General features: G+C 51.4%; 1 pseudogene; it reads left to right on the forward strand.

Moving 5' to 3' along the window:
- Positions 1 to 10,569: 10,569 nt before the first annotated feature.
- LOC113841556 (olfactory receptor 14A16-like) lies at positions 10,570 to 11,535 on the forward strand (annotated as a pseudogene).
- The last annotated feature ends 5,006 nt before the right edge of the window (positions 11,536 to 16,541 follow it).

Below are 16,541 nucleotides of genomic sequence, written 5' to 3' on the forward strand. Positions count from 1 at the left end.
GGTCCCTGAGCCCTTTGCAGTCTGAGTCAGGCTCCTCCAGAAGCTAAATGGAGGCAGGGCAATCATCAAGACTCATCCACACTCACCACACAATGTCAGAAGAGTTCCCAAGAGTAAGATGTTGCAATTGCCAACACAAGGTGTGCACATTGCATATTGACGGGGCCACTCTTCATACTTTTGGCAGTGCTGGTGCATAGCAGACCTTCCCATATGCACCCCAACTCTCACAGCATTATTTCTGCTTCCAGTTGCCCCTTTGTGAAGCTGAGAATCACCTCAGCTTTGCAAAGAATAAAAAATACCTGAGATAGCCCTGTGTTCTATCCTTCAAACATCTTGGTCCTTTCAAAGGCCCATGACCATCAGAAATGGTCCCACTGATACACGTCATGGGATGAAAGGATAATTCAAGTTGGAAAGAACTTCCAGAGGTCAACTTCTGCCAGCTGGATCTCATCCTCCTGCTTGGAAGCACTACTGGTGGCTTTATCTCCTTGACAGTCCCCTGGCCATTCTCTGCTATTGCTTTCCTCCTCTCCAACACTCTCTTTTCTCCAGGCTGAGTAAGCTGAGCAACCTCATTAGGCCAGGAAGAGCTGGAGAGGTGAGAGGAGGGATGGGGAGAGATCAGATGGGAGCTGACCTAGTCTAGAAGTTGCCTCAAATACTGGTGTTCATCTCATCCAAGACAAGGTCGGGACTATGGGTACCCTAATTCATGCTCATCATGCAGCACCACACATCCATGGTTTCCTGGTGCACCACCTGGCCTGAGCAGTGACTGAAGAAGGATTGCTGCTGTACACTCCTCATCTCTTAAAATCATCGCACTTCCCGAAGGGTGGGTTGGAAAGCAAGGCTGGGATCCCGGGTCAGGGTTTGCATTGATGGAAGCATGAGCCAGCAGACATGTGAGCTTCCTGCTGTACTTGTATGCAGCACATATCTTTGAGACAGTCAGACAGTCTCTCCCAACCCACGTGCTGGCCCTTACCCTAGAGATCACCCCCAGACAAGGTTCTTCAGCTCAGGTCCTCCTGGAAGTCTGAAGGGAAGCTGAGGCCACAGGAAGTCCCAGAGGAGAATCACAGACTCATAGAATGACTTGGGTTGGAAGGGACTTTAAAGAACATCTAGTTCCAAACCCCCTGCCATGGGCAGTGATGCCACCCACTAGAACAGGTTGCTCAGGGCCTCATCCAACCTGGTCTTGAACACTCCCAGGGATGAGGCATCCACAACTTCTCTGGGCAACCTGTTCCAGTGCCTCACCGTGAAGAATTTCCTCCTAATCTCTCCTTTAAACCTTAAACCTACCCTTTGGGCCCCACGTTATGTGCCAAAAGGAGTGTCTCCCACTTTTAGTCTAATATCATCCCCCTTTGTCCTCTCATTGGCTGCAGGAGGAGAAGGTCACTCCCCATCTTTTCTATAAGCCCCCTTTAAAATTTGAAAAGCTGCAGTGAGGTCACCCCTGAGCCTTCCCTTCTTCAGGCTCAGCATTCCCAGCTCTCTCAGCCTTACTTTATAGGAGAGGTTTTCCAGCCTACTGACCAACTTCGTGGCTCTCCTCTGGACCCATTCTAACAGATCAATATTTTTCTTGTACTGGAGACCCCAGACATGGATGCAGTACTCCAAGTGGGGCCTCACAAGAGCAGAATAGTTTCTCATAGATGGTTCCTGTAGTGTGGTGGTGACAGCAATGCTGAGTACAACTACCAGATCAGTCTCACATCCAATAATTTTATCATACCATAAGCCAGTGTTACACATTACAGCAAAATAATAACCTTAAACCAGCTCCCAAAAGTGATAAACAATACTGCAAGGAACACACAGTTGGTAATGTGCTATTGAACATAATTCAGAGACCAAAAACAACTACAACCCTGAGATCCACAAAAAAAATCAACATCGTTTTCAACAAATAATAAGCTTATAACAATTTAATTTTAACATGCTCTGGGCAGATCTGTCATTATCTCTACCCTTTGGGCCCTACCTTATGTGCCAAAGGGAGTGTTGTGGTTTAACCTGGCAGGCAGCTCAGCACCGCATAGCCATTTGCTCCACACCCTACCAGTGGGATGGGGGAGAGAATTGAAGGGGAAAAAAAGATAAAATCTCATGGGTTGAGATAGACTGTTTAATAGGAGAGCGAATAAAGGGAAATAATAATAATAAAGATGTTAGTGTTGTTGTTGTTGTTGATGATGATGATAGTAGAATGCAAAAAGCAAGTGATGCACAGCGTAATTGCTCACCACCTGCTGACCAATGCACAGCCCACTCCAGGCCATGGCAGCTGCTGGGCAGAGCCGAGCCAATGGGTGATGCTGGTTGGGCCTTTGTGAGAGCAGATTTAAATAGGGAAATCCTGCTGGGAAACAGCAGCTGAGAGAGGAGTGAGAACCAGTCCTGCAGACACCAAGGTCAGGAGGTGCTCCAGACACCAGAAGTTCCCTTGCAGCCCATGAATAGGCCCATGGTGGAGCAGGCTGTCCCATACAGCCCATGGGTCCCACGGTAGAGCAGATCTCCATACTGCAGCCCATGGAGGAGGCCCTGGTGGAGCAGGTAGATTTGGCCTGGAGGAAGCTGTGGCCCGTGGAGAGCTACTGCTGAAGAAAACTCCAAATCCTGGGACCCCAAACAACCACACAAAAAATGTTTACTTCTTTGGCTTGGACTGGCGCACGCTTCGTTGGGTTAGAAACTGGCTGGATAGCCGGGCCCAAAGAGTTGTGGTAAATGGAGCCAAGTCCAGTTGGAGGCCAGTCACTGGTGGCGTCCCCCAGGGCTCGGTGCTGGGGCCGGTCCTCTTTAACATCTTCATCAATGATCTGGATGAGGGCATTGAGTGCACCCTCAGTAAGTTTGCAGATGACACCAAGTTAGGTGCGTGTGTCGATCTGCTCGAGGGTAGGAAGGCTCTGCAGGAGGATCTGGATAGGCTGCACCGATGGGCTGAGGTCAACTGTATGAAGTTTAACAAGGCCAAGTGCTGGGTCCTGCACCTGGGGCGCAATAACCCCAAGCAGAGCTACAGGCTGGGAGATGAGTGGTTGGAGAGCTGCCAGGCAGAGAAGGACCTGGGAGTGATGGTGGACAGTCGGCTGAATATGAGCCAGCAGTGTGCTCAGGTGGCCAAGAAGGCCAATGGCATCCTGGCTTGTATCAGAAACACTGTGACCAGCAGGGCTAGGGAGGTGATCGTCCCCCTGTACTCGGCTCTGGTGAGGCCGCACCTCGAGTACTGTGTTCAGTTTTGGGCCCCTTGCTACAAGAAGGACATCGAGGTGCTTGAGCGGGTCCAAAGAAGGGCGACGAAGCTGGTGAGGGGCCTGGAGAGCAAGTCCTATGAGGAGCGGCTGAAGGAGCTGGGCTTGTTCAGCCTGGAGAAGAGGAGGCTCAGGGGTGACCTTATTGCTCTGTATAAGTACATTAAAGGAGGCTGTAGTGAGGTGGGGGTTGGCCTGTTCTCCCATGTGCCTGGTGACAGGACGAGGGGGAATGGGCTAAAGTTACGCCAGGGGAGTTTTAGGTTAGATGTTAGGAAGAATTTCTTTACTGAAAGAGTTGTTAGGCACTGGAACGGGCTGCCCAGGGAGGTGGTGGAGTCACCATCCCTGGAAGTCTTCAAAAGACGTTTAGATGTAGAACTTAGGGATATGGTTTAGTGGGGACTGTTAGTGTTAGGTTAGAGGTTGGACTCGATGATCTTGAGGTCTCTTCCAACCTAGAGATTCTGTAATTCTGTAATCTCTTTTCCTCTGGGGAGGGGTTGTGATGGGGTAGTGTGGAAGAGATCACCTGTGTAGCACGGTAAATCCACCACAGTAGGGGTATGGGAAAGGTTCAGAACTAGGGCCATGGCATTCAAGAGATGGCATCTCAGCAGCCAGGACATGCTCTGCCAGCTTGGCCACACAAATGGGAATGAAGAGAGATTCCCCTGAATGAGAGCAGTAGAAGAGGATTGATTTCCAGAAGAGGCTTGATTTCCAACACAGGCATTTCTGGTGCACTCCTGAGAAGCCAGTGGGAGCTGCAGGCCACACCAGGCCCTGGGACACTGGCCATCTTTCCACACAGAGCCAGATTCCAAAGAGGCACCAGCTCCCAGGGACACCTGGCCCTGGATTGTCCCCCATAGCAAGGAGGCATTCCTAGAGAAGCCCTAGGGATAAGGGCATCCCTAGCATCCGGAACCAGGAGTCCTGGCTGCCACATTGTCCCCTGAGCTCAGAGGGACACTCAGGCAGGGCTCTCACAGCAGCCAACAGCCTTGTCCAGCCTCCCCCCAAAGCCCAGGACTTGCAGCTCTGGACAGCTGACAGCTCCTGGGCCACCCCTTACGAAGGGGCTGCTGACACCCTTACCTTTGGGGGAGAGCTGCAGGAGCACCTGGAAACAGGGAAGTCAGGACAGAGGAGATGGTCACCCATCCATCCAGCAGCCCTCCATCTCACTTGCTGCTGGCCCTCAGCTCAGGACAAGGGATGCCTGCCCTGGCTCCTCAACCTCAGCTCCTCTGCGAGGTGCCCCTGCTCCTCCGCCCGTCAGCGAGGGTTGCCCAGTGCAAGCTTGCTGCCTGCTGACCCCACTCCTGGCCACAGAAGGACAGCGCTGGGGAGCACCCAAGCAGTGCCCAGCAGGGACCAGGCCTTGCAGGGAAGTGCCGGCACTGCCGCTGCTCCAGTGACGATATCCTGGTGATGCAGTGTATCCCCCTGTGACATCAGCCCATGTCATTTAAAGTCCTATTAGTTCAGCAGCAAGGAGACAGGACAGCTCGCGAGAATTATGAGAGATTTCCCTTCTTGTCCTGAGAAATTCTCACCTCCCTTCTGCCCAGTTCTTTTCCACAGGATCCTGACAAATCCACCAGGAACATGTCCAAATTGTGACAAAGGCCATGGAATATAGGAAGTGGAGCGAAGTCTCCTGGGATGCAGCAGCCCCTCAGTGTGCCTGAATTCCTCTTCACTGCATGTCACTCACTTGGAGAAGTAGGATGCGTTATATGGAGGGAATTCCAGTGCATGCCAGGGCCTTCCTTCCCAGATATCACACGGGGCTCTGAGATTTCAGAAGGCCTCAGCACCATCCCCTGGTCTGCCATGCAGGAGGCAGAGGTGGTACACGAGGGAATGGCAAACGTATTCGCTGTTTATCATTCCTGCTTCTCTCTTCTGAAGAATCTACCCCCATCCAGCACAGCACCCCAAGCTGAGGGATCTGTCCCCCCACACCTCAGCAGCTCTTCCATCAATGTCCCAGCCCTGTGACAGCAGGTGGGGATCCAGCTCCTCCTGCCTGTGCCCCAGGCTGAGGGCACTGGGGCACATCTGGGCTGCAGCAGCTCAGCTGTGGCACAAGGGCCAAACTCAGACTTGTCTCAGACCTTGTGCCAAGAGCCTGGGCATGATGAGGCTTTCCTTCAGAACAGACACCTGCTGCTGTGGATGGCAGATGGCCCCAGGAGGATCTGAGCAGCTCTTTCCTGTCCTCTATTTCCATTAATTAGCTGTAGTGGCTCAGTTATCAGCATTAGTGAGATATCTCACATTCAGGTGCCTATGTTGAGGACACCTCAATGGAGGCCAGAGGAATCTAGCCCCTGTGGGTATGAGGAATGCCAAGGGGAATATGAACAGCCAACTACTCCAGCACACTGCTGTCAAGAAGAGTGTGTACCCATGTGAGGGAAGGAACTCCAGGGATTCCTTCAGGCTGCTTTCCCAGCAGGTTTCCCTGCAGCCCCAGGGCCATGTGCAGGGAGCCTGGTGGGGGGCAGAGCAAGGGAGGCCTTGGGCTGGGCCTCTGCTGCTGAGCTGGGCCAGGCTCCTGGGCCCAAGGGGAGCTCCTGGCAAGCGGGCAGCGCTGCACAGAGACAGCTCTGCCCAGGAGCAGCTCCTCTGCACAGCGCAGCAGGGCTGGGGGCACTGCCTTCAGCTGTACTGGGAAGGGGAGAGAAGGGAGAGATGTTTAAGACTGTGTGGAGTGTTAGAAAGCTGAGAATACACTGGAGGAGCAATTCTAGCAACCTTTACATGGTAAGTTTAAGTGCAGTGCACTGCAGTGGAATATCCTGGAGGTGTCCTAGACCTGGATTGTCCCACAGCAGATCAGTCTGGAGACAGAATCACAGAATCACAGAATCACAGAATCTCTAGGTTGGAAGAGACCTCAAGATCATCGAGTCCAACCTCTGACCTAACACTAACAGTCCCCACTAAACCATATCCCTAAGTTCTACATCTAAACGTCTTTTGAAGACTTCCAGGGATGGTGACTCAACCACCTCCCTGGGCAGCCTGTTCCAATGTCTAACAACCCTTTCAGTAAAGAAATTCTTCCTAACATCTAACCTAAAACTCCCCTGGCGCAACTTTAGCCCATTCCCCCTCGTCCTGTCACCAGGCACATGGGAGAACAGGCCAACCCCCATCTCGCTAGAGCCTCCTTTAATATACTTATACAGAGTGATAAGGTCACCCCTGAGCCTCCTTTTCTCTAGGCTGAACAAGCCCAGCTCCTTCAGCCGCTCCTCGTAGGACTTGCTCTCCAGGCCCCTCACCAGCTTCGTCGCCCTTCTCTGGACCCTCTCAAGCACCTCGATGTCCTTCTTGTAGCGAGGGGCCCAGAACTGAACACAGTACTCGAGGTGCGGCCTCACCAGAGCCGAGTACAGGGGGACGATCACCTCCCTAGCCCTGCTGGTCACAGTGTTTCTGATACAAGCCAGGATGCCGTTGGCCTTCTTGGCCACCTGAGCACACTGCTGGCTCATATTCAGCCGACTGTCCACCATCACTCCCAGGTCCTTCTCTGCCTGGCAGCTCTCCAGCCATTCCTCTCCCAGCCTGTAGCTCTTCTTGGGGTTATTGCGCCCCAGGTGCAGGACCCGGCACTTGGCCTTGTTAAACTTCATACAGTTGACCTCAGCCCATCGGTGCAGCCTATCCAGATCCTCCTGCAGAGCCTTCCTACCCTCAAGCAGATCGACACACGCACCTAGCTTGGTGTCATCTGCAAACTTACTGAGGGTGCACTCAATGCCCTCATCCAGATCATTGATGAAGATGTTAAAGAGGACCGGCCCCAGCACCGAGCCCTGGGGGACGCCACTAGTGACTGGCTTCCAACTGGACTTGGCTCCATTTACCACAACTCTCTGGGCCCGGCTATCCAGCCAGTTTCTAACCCAACGAAGCGTGCGCCAGTCCAAGCCAAGAGCAGCCAGTTTCTTGAGGAGAATGCTGTGGGAAACGGTGTCAAAAGCCTTGCTGGAGTCAAGGTAGACCACATCCACAGCCTTTCCCTCGTCCACCCAGCGCGTCACTTTGTCGTAGAAGGAGATCAGGTTCGTCAAGCAGGATCTGCCTTCCATAAACCCATGCTGACTGGGCCTGATCGCCTGCTTGCCCTTCAAGTGCCGCATGATGACTCCCAAGAGGATCTGCTCCATGAGCTTCCCTGGTACTGAGGTCAAACTGACCGGCCTGTAGTTCCCCAGGTCTGCCCTCCGGCCCTTCTTGTAGATGGGCGTCACATTTGCTAGCCGCCAGTCAGCTGGGACCTCCCCCGATAGCCAGGACTGCTGATAAATGATGGATAGGGGCTTGGCCAGCTCCTCTGCCAGTTCTCTCAGTACTCTTGGGTGGATCCCATCCGGCCCCATCGACTTGTGCACATCCAAGTGCCGTAGCAGGTCACCAACCAGTTCTTCGCGGATGGTGAGGGCCACATCCTGCTCCCCGTCCCCTTCCACCAGTTCTGGGTACTGGGTATCCAGAGAGCAACCGGTTTTACCACTAAAGACTGAGGCAAAGAAGGCATTGAGCACCTCCGCCTTTTCCTCATCTCTTGTAACTAAGTTTCCCCCCGCATCCAGTAAAGGATGGAGATTCTCCTTAGTCCTCCTTTTTGTGTTGATGTATTTATAAAAGCGTTTTTTGTTATCTTTAACGGCAGTAGCCAGCTTGAGCTCCAGATGAGCTTTGGCCTTCCTAATTTTGTCCCTGCACAGCCTCGCTACATCCTTATAGTCCTCCCTAGTGGCCTGCCCAATTTTCCAAAGATTATAAACCCTCTTTTTCCTCCTAAGCTCAAGCCACAATTCTCTGTTGAGCCAGGCTGGTCGTCTTCCCCGGTGGCTCATCTTTGGGCACATGGGGATAGACCGCTCCTGTGCCATTAGGATTTGCCTCTTGAATAGCACCCAGCCTTCCTGAACCCCTCTGCCCTTCAGAACCGCCTCCCATGGGACTCCACCAACCAGTGTCCTGAGCAGCCTAAAGTCAGCCCTCCGAAAGTCCAATACAGTGGTTTTACTGGTCCCCTTCCTGGCCCCGCCAAGAATAGAGAACTCCACCATTTCGTGGTCACTCTGCCCAAGACTGTTCCCGACAATCACATCCTCCACCAGTCCTTCTCTGTTTGTGAAGAGAAGGTCTAGCAGGGCACCACCCCTGGTAGGTTCACTAATCAGCTGCGTCAGGAAGCTATCTTCCACTTTCTCCAGAAACCTCCTAGACTGCTTCCTCTGGGCTGTGTTGTGCTTCCAGGATATGTCTGGGAAGTTGAAGTCCCCCACGAGTACAAGCGCTGACGATTTCGCAACTTCTGTCAGCTGCCTGTAGAACTCCTCATCCGTCTCCTCATCCTGGTTCGGCGGTCTATAGCAGACCCCGACCAGGACACTAGCCTTGTTGTCCCTGCCGATCCTAACCCAAAGGGACTCGATCTTGTCATTCCTAGCCTCGAGTTCTACAACATCGAAAGACTCTCTAATATAGAGAGCCACACCGCCACCCCTTCCATGCTGCCTGTCCCTTCTGATGCATGTTTATTTCTTGCATTTCGCTGCATGTTTATTTCTTGCAGAGAAGCACAATCTCCATAGCAGGGCTGTGAGCTGCAGGGTCAGTGTCCAGGCCCTGACGGCTCCCTTATCATGGGCTGGCTGCACGCTGTGAAGCCGGGGGTGCAGGCAGGGGTGTCCAGGGCTGTGGTGCAGAGCAGGGTCCCTGCTGTGCCCCAGGGGCTGTGTGCCGGGGCAGGGCCTCTGCCGCCTGCCAGGCTCAGCACTCAGCCTGCCCGGGGAGCTGCCCAGGGCACTGCGGGGAGAAGCTGCGGGTGGAAGGAGCCCCCCCGGCAGGGCAGGGTCCTGTTGCTGGTGGGAGGCTGCTGCCTGGGGCAGCCTGCTCACAGATCCACAGCACACCAAGGCATTTTCAAAGGGAACTTCACTATCATATTTCTTTAGCCTCTGCTTTCAGTTTTCTCTTCTTCATCCTTGTGGAATTGAAAATAGCGGCTTTTTTTTTTTTTTCTAAGATACTAAGATTCCTAAGCCTTCACGAGGAGCATTCCAAGAACTGTAACAAGTCCCTTTACTGCCCATAGTAAGCTCCATTACCACCTGTGCAGTGTCAGCAGGGTCTGTGTGACCTGGGCTCTAGGACGTGCCCCCAGCGAGCTGCCCCTGGACAGAGCCCTGCTGCCAGGAGGTGTCTGCAGGGCAGAGCTGAGCACCCAGCTCTGATCGGGTGAGATGGGGGCTGTGAGCTGCAGGCAGGAGGCATGGGGACAGAGACCCAGCTGCAGGCAGGGACAGCTGCAGGCAGCAGAGCCATGGGCAGGGAATGGCAGGACAGTGTTAACAGAGTAGTCTGGCACCTCTCTGTCTGCCCTCAAGCTCACAGGATTCAGGACGTGACTCATAACCTCAGCAGCAGGACCTCCCTCACAACAGACCCTTCTGAGTTCCTGTTGGTCCCTCGCCTTGCCTCCCCTGGCAGAAGCCCTGTGCCATTCCTCTCCTTGGCCCTGCAGCTGCTGTTCTTGCTTTATGGCTCCCTGCAGATCTGGCTTTCAGCTGCAACTCAAGCACTGACCCTCTGGGTCTCACCACGCAGATGTGTGCGTAGGAGGAAGGTGCCCAGAGTTCCCCTTCTAACCTGCAGGGCTCTGGGCAATGCATCAGGGACAGAGCTGCATCTTTCTTCCAATTTCACAATCCTTGAGCAGCTCAGTGTTGGAAACTTGACTGAGCACTAGATGAGTCTGTCTGAGACCAGGGTAGATGGACAGACTGGCTATCCTCACTGCAGTAAGGACAGTCACTTTGCTTGTCAAGAGCTCACCTGGTATACCTTACAAAAGCCAGTATTTTCTACCCTCTAAAAATGCTTCTGAGTGAGACACAACTGGAACAAAGTAAATCACAAGTACATCAGTAATGAGTGTTAAGAGTTGTAATGCTGTGAAGTCCATATATATCAGAGAGAGATTTAATCAGAGATCACTCCTGGTTTCTTTTCATGTAGAGCTGTAGGACAGGTCTGAATCCTCCAGCACCCACAGCAGAGACCACTGCTTCCAGGGCTACATTCCTCCAACACCAACCAAACATCAAGCAAGGGATCAACAGAAATGCCTCAGAAAAGGGAAAGTCACTGTAGGGGTATTTGGACGGGAAGATAAATAGGTTGTCTCTCCTAATGATCACTGTCTTTTCTTCCTTGGGTAGTCCCCTTTGTCCAGGAGGATCAGATGTCCAACAGCAGCTTCATCACTGAGTTCCTCCTCTTGCAATTTGCAGACACACGGGAGCTGCAGCTCCTGCACTTCGCGCTCTTCCTGGGCATCTACCTGGCTGCCCTCCTGGGCAACGGCCTCGTCCTTACAGCCATAGCCTGTGACCACCGCCTCCACACCCCCATGTACTTCTTCTTCCTCAACCTCGCCCTCCTCGACATGGGCTGCATCTCCACCACTGTCCCCAAAGCCATGGCCAATTCCCTTCATGATACGAGGGCCATTTCCTATGAAGGATGTGCTGCACAGGTCTTTCTTTTTCCCTTTCTTATGTCAGCAGAGTATTTTATTCTCACTATCATGGCCTACGACCGCTATGCTGCCATCTGCAATCCTCTGCACTACGGGACCCTCCTGGGCAGCAGAGCTTGTGCCCAGATGGCAGCAGCTGCCTGGGGCAGTGGGGTTCTCTATGCTGTGCTGCACACTGCCAATACATTTTCCTTGCCCCTCTGCCAAGGCAATGCTGTGGAACAATTCTTCTGTGAGATCCCCCAGATCCTGAAGATCTCCTGCTCACACTCCTACCTGAGGAGTTTTTGGGTGCTTGTGGTTGGTGTCTGGTTAGCGTCCGTGTGCTTTGTTTTCATTCTTTTTTCTTATGTTCAGATTTTCAGGGCTGTGCTGAGGATGCCTTCAGAGCAGGGGTGACACAAAGCCTTTTCCACATGCCTCCCTCACCTGTTTGTGGTCTCCTTGTTTATCAGCACTGGCTTTTTTGCTTACCTGAAGCCCCCCTCCATCTCCTCTCCATCCCTGAACCTGGTGATGGCAGTTCTGTACTCGGTGATGCCTCCAACATTGAACCCCCTCATCTACAGCATGAGGAACAAGGAGCTCAAGTGGGCTATTAGGAAAGTGATTTCATGGATGCTTCTGAATAGAGATAAATTTCCCCTCTTTTTTCCAGAAATGACTTAACTTGGTACCTCCCCTCAATCCTGGTCCATATTTCATTGTCAATATTGTTATTGTTCTCTTTGGTATCATTTGATTTATTATGCTCTTAGAGTAATATCTCTTTTTCACCCTACTTCTGCTGAGGATTGACACTTCTCTGTTTGCTCTTGAGTCTCTACAGATATGTGTCCAACAGAAGGTCGGAGCTGACTCTTACATAGTATCTGCAAAATATAATGGGATCTCCACAGTGCACTGTCTGAAGGCTTAGCTGTTTTTTCAAGGTTGTTACCAAGCTTTCCAGAAACTTGTGCCACTTTCCGTCACCTATCAGACACTTTCCACCATGTGTCAGTGGTCATAGTCCTCCAAAGAGGTTCTCAGTGAGTAGAGACTTGCAAATGTGATGCCCATCTCTAAGAAACGTCATAAGGGGGACCCAGGAAACTACAGGCCTGTCAGCCTGACCTTGGTGCCAGGAAAGGTGATGGGACAGGTCATCTTGAATGCAATCATGCAGCATATGCGGGACCACCAGGGAATCATGCCCAGTCAGTATGGGTTCAGGAAAGGCAAGTCCTGCCTGACCAACCTCATCTCCTTTGATGACCAGTGACGTGTCTGGGGGATGAGGGAAAGCCTCTTGACATAGTCTACCTAGATTTCAGCAAGGCCCTTGCCATTTGGTAATTCAGATACCATTGCCTACATCATCTGGTCCTTTAACAGGCAGGAGAGGTCGACATGTCACAGATTTGCTCTGTGCAAGGAGTGAAGTGTGGCATGAAATCTCCAGGGGAGGGAGTGTTTTGTGGTAACTGGGCTCCATGCAGGACAGAAAATCATCATTTTATGGCTGTAGGCCCAAGTTAGGCTAAAGACCTGAGCTGGGCTGTAGGCCCACTGCCTCCAATTTTTTTAACCATTTCAAACATTTCTCTTCAATCAGCACACTTCAATCAGCTGAAATGATTGAACACTTCTAATACAATATTTGAGTTGTCCCATGACATTTTTTTTCCCCTTGGAAGTTTATTACAGCAAGAGAAAAAATACCAATATTCCCCTGTACTTGCATTGCCAGAACTCTGTCTCTTATGCACTGCATTTCATCTCCCCAATCTTTCTGGTATTTCCACCTGGCTTTATGAAACAAACCATGTTGGAAGTCTCTTTTCCAGCATACTATCTGGACATGTGCACTCCCCATTCTTCTCCAGATTCCCCTCCCCTCACTCTTAGATCATTCAGATAACTCTCACCTGCACAGTTGGTTCTCAGAACCTGGGGGATCTTCAACCATGCCCATATTTCACTTTTCTATCTCATCATCCCAATACCAACTCTGTAATTGCATTTCTAGTCATCATTTCCTACCCATGTCAAACATTTCTTGTATAGTCATTCCTTGTGGAAGGTGCACCTCATCAGAGGCAACTTGGATTTGGCTCACTGTTGAGGACTATGGGGTTTGCTTGTTTGTGGTTAAATGTTAATAACAACGACATCAAAAATTGCCTGTGTGCAGCCAGTTGTCTGAGGAAAGGAGACTTGGGACTTGGAGAAAAGATGCTGTAACATCCCTCTGTGGACTTCAGTGGAGAAGTCTGGAGTAAGGAAAAGTGATGCAAGTCCCAGGTGGCTGATGAGAGAAGTGGTGGGGATGGAGAGCTGAGCAGCACGGTTGTCCATACAGTCTAGGACTGCAAGGGACTGCTTTTCCACCCATACAGACCTCCTTAGGAGGCACATTGAATTCATGACAACTAGAGAATGATGCTATCAGTTCTTCTGAAAACTCTAAACTAATGTAAAATGATATGAAATAAAGAAAATTCTCTTAGAAATTTGGTCATTGAATACTTTCTCTTTAAACTGCATTCTTGAAAACTCACTAATTAACTGTGTAAGTCTGAAAGACCAGATGAAAATGGCTGAATGGTAATGAGCCCCATGGTGAATTTGGTGCTGAGCCCATGGACCTCAGGTAGTGAGAAGAGAATGATGTAACTGCAGGAGAAGTAAAAGTCAGAAGGAAACTTTGAATTGTCTGGGAGTATTAATGGGCCCCAGTGAGGGTCAATACTGACAAAGCCTCCCCATGGACTTGTTAGAGAACACAATTGGAGGCCATGATTGCAGGTAGGCAAAGGCACTGGGCAGGAGACTCTGATGCTGAGTAAAGGCCTTGGTTTGTTTGGTGAAGCAGAAAGGCCAAGCCCTGGCCCCCAGCCCCTGGGCAGGGATGTCCTGTTCCTCACCCATTGCTCAGGGTTCTTCCTGGGGTAGTGGGATGTGGGGTGTGTGATGTTGTGTGAAGGACAATGCTACGACACCTGCTGGCCTCCCCACTGGGTTGCAAGGAGGCAACAAGACCCCAGTGTCATGAGCACAGCATGTGTCCTCATGAGCCTCAGTAGCAGAGACAACTGCCATAGCCAAGGGGACAAAGACCATGGTGCTGTTGGGGCCTTGCAGCCTTGCCAGTGCACTCGGTCTTCTCCACCACAGGCTGTACTGCACTGTCCAATTCTTGCCCTGTTCTCCCTACTGGCTGTAGGCACGCACTTCACTTCTCCCCCTTGCTCTCATCCAGGCATTTCCTTACTTTCACTGGTATCTGCCCACCCTCCCTGTCTGTCCTTTGAAACACAGTGGCACGGGCTGACCACAGACTCCTTCTGGGTGATGTCAGGTCCCACAGCACTACCTTTTCAGTGACATTTCCTCCTCTTCATTCCCACTCTTCTCCTTCCAAGCAGCACTTTGTCCCACTTGTGACTCTCTCCTGCTATTTCCCACCACCAGAGAATCCTCACCAGGATCTTCCAAGACACATGCCTGCTGCTGGCCTTCCAGTTTCTCAGATGGACGTAACCAAGTTGTGTGCCCATTCCTGTCCCACCATGTGCTCAGGCAGAAGGGATGTAAAAACCCACACCCAAGGTCTCTTCCTGCATGGGGCCTATCAGGCTCTCAGACAGAGGGCATCTCACAGTCAGTGTGCCAAGCAGGTGCCTTCTGCTGCCTCATCAGGGATGCTGGCCGGTGTAAGTAGAAAAGCACAGATGTCAGCCAGGAGGCAAGGGCTGAGACATCAGCTGCTTCAGGAAGCAGTCACCTCATAGGCCCTGTCCCCAGCCATGTTACTGCTGCTGGCCTGTGTGCTCCAGAGTCAGAGGTGAGCTGATGGCTCCAATGGATTTGAAGTTTCTGATGCGGTTGCTCAATGGCTCCTCTGTGCTTGTCACCATCCAGAAAGGTTCTGAAAGTGTGCTCCATCCTGTAGTTTGAGTTAATAATGACATTCAGCAGTGTTGGCCCAAGTGCTCATCATTGAGGGATGCTGCCAGGAACTGCCTGACAGGAGAACTTTGCAGCACGGATGACACCTGGACCTGATTGTCCAGCCAAATTCCCACCCACAGCCTCATCCATTTGATAAGTCCACATAGCACCAATCAGGCTATGAGGAGTCTCTGAGAGACAAAGTCACAGGCCAAGGTGCAGGTAGACAGCGTCCCTTTCTTTCCCCTCCCCTATGGGTTCAGCAATCCTGTTTTTGTCCTTCAAGTGCCTGGAGGTAGCTGTGGAGAACATCTCCCATCACCTTCTGAGGGACTGAGATGAGGCTGACCAGCCTTAATTCTTTCCACACATTCTTTTTTTCCTCTTCTTGAAGACAGGTTGGATGTCATTCCAAGTCTCCAGAAAGCTTTCTGGTCCCTCTGGCACATTTGCTGACACAGTCCAGGAAGGCAGGGGAGGGTGATGCAGGAGACAGGCAAGCACACACAAGACTTTCCCTTGCACACCCAAAGGCAAGGCATTGCAGTGGTTGTGGTATCCCTCTGGCTCCTGCTGCCTCTCCCAGATGCTGGAGGCACCTCAGCCCCGCAGTGCATTTCTCTGCTCTGCACTCATCTGAGATGCCCCACAGCATGAGGAATGGACACAGGCTGAGGGCATTTGTGCTCACTCAGGTTTGGCTAAGTACATGCACAAAATGTACACACTGAAGCCTCATCTGTGCAAGGCACGTAGGTGGACTTCTGACTGATCCATTCTGTGTCCTTCTGTGGAGGAACAAAACAACCTCTCTGAGCTGGGTTGAGAGCCAAAAAAAGTCACCCAAGAAGTAACCAGGACAATATCCAGCCCTTGTTCTGTACCGTTTATATCATGACAGGTCCCAGACTTTCCAATAAGTCTTCATTAATCAGCACCCCACAATTAAAACACAGATATCATTCCCTTAGTCTATGGGCCACCTCTCTGAAATCTTCATAAAATGTTCAAGGAGTCCATTTAGTCCATGAATTGGGTTCTATCTGTTGTTGTGGCCCCACAGGACAGGAGAAGACTTATGTTACATGGAGTGACAGGATACCAATGCCAGCTCAGGTTAGGTCACTGCTGCACTTGCACTACTTCTTGTGAGGCTCCTCTGCCATTGGTTCGAGTGGTACCTCCTACAGAACATGGCTGTGTGGTTCTTATCTGCCTGCTGGGTTAAACCACAGCACAGACCAGGCTGCAGAATCTAACATTGCAATGAGCTCCTCCCCTCACCCCTGCTCCAGCCTGGGCTTGTCCACAGGCCACAGTCCTTTAGAGATGTACCTGTTCCAACACATTGTTATTTACGAGCCACAGTCCCTTCAGAGCTTTACCTACTGTGTCATGGAATTACCAGCGGCCACGGATGCTTGCAGGTGTGCCTTCAGAGGTGTGCACTTACCCATGGGCCAAATTCACTTCACAGGCCTACCTGATCTAGTGTGGCCTTTTCCATTCCAGAAGCATGACTTGGAGTTCTGGCCTGCAATGTAGAGATTCAATACAAAAACAATTCAAGCAAATGTGGGTCTGGGACATACATGTATTGGCTGATAGAGGACCATTAGGATCAGGCATTGGAAGAAGCCTGATTAGTTGTGGGGAAACCACAGGTATTGGTAAATCCTCAGAATACACAGGGTTGCATTTCAAGCCACAGCCAGTAAGGATGGAGAGAACTGAACTGA

Source organism: Anas platyrhynchos, chromosome 30, assembly GCF_047663525.1.
Source record: "Anas platyrhynchos isolate ZD024472 breed Pekin duck chromosome 30, IASCAAS_PekinDuck_T2T, whole genome shotgun sequence".
Taxonomy (NCBI): Eukaryota; Metazoa; Chordata; class Aves; order Anseriformes; family Anatidae; genus Anas; species Anas platyrhynchos.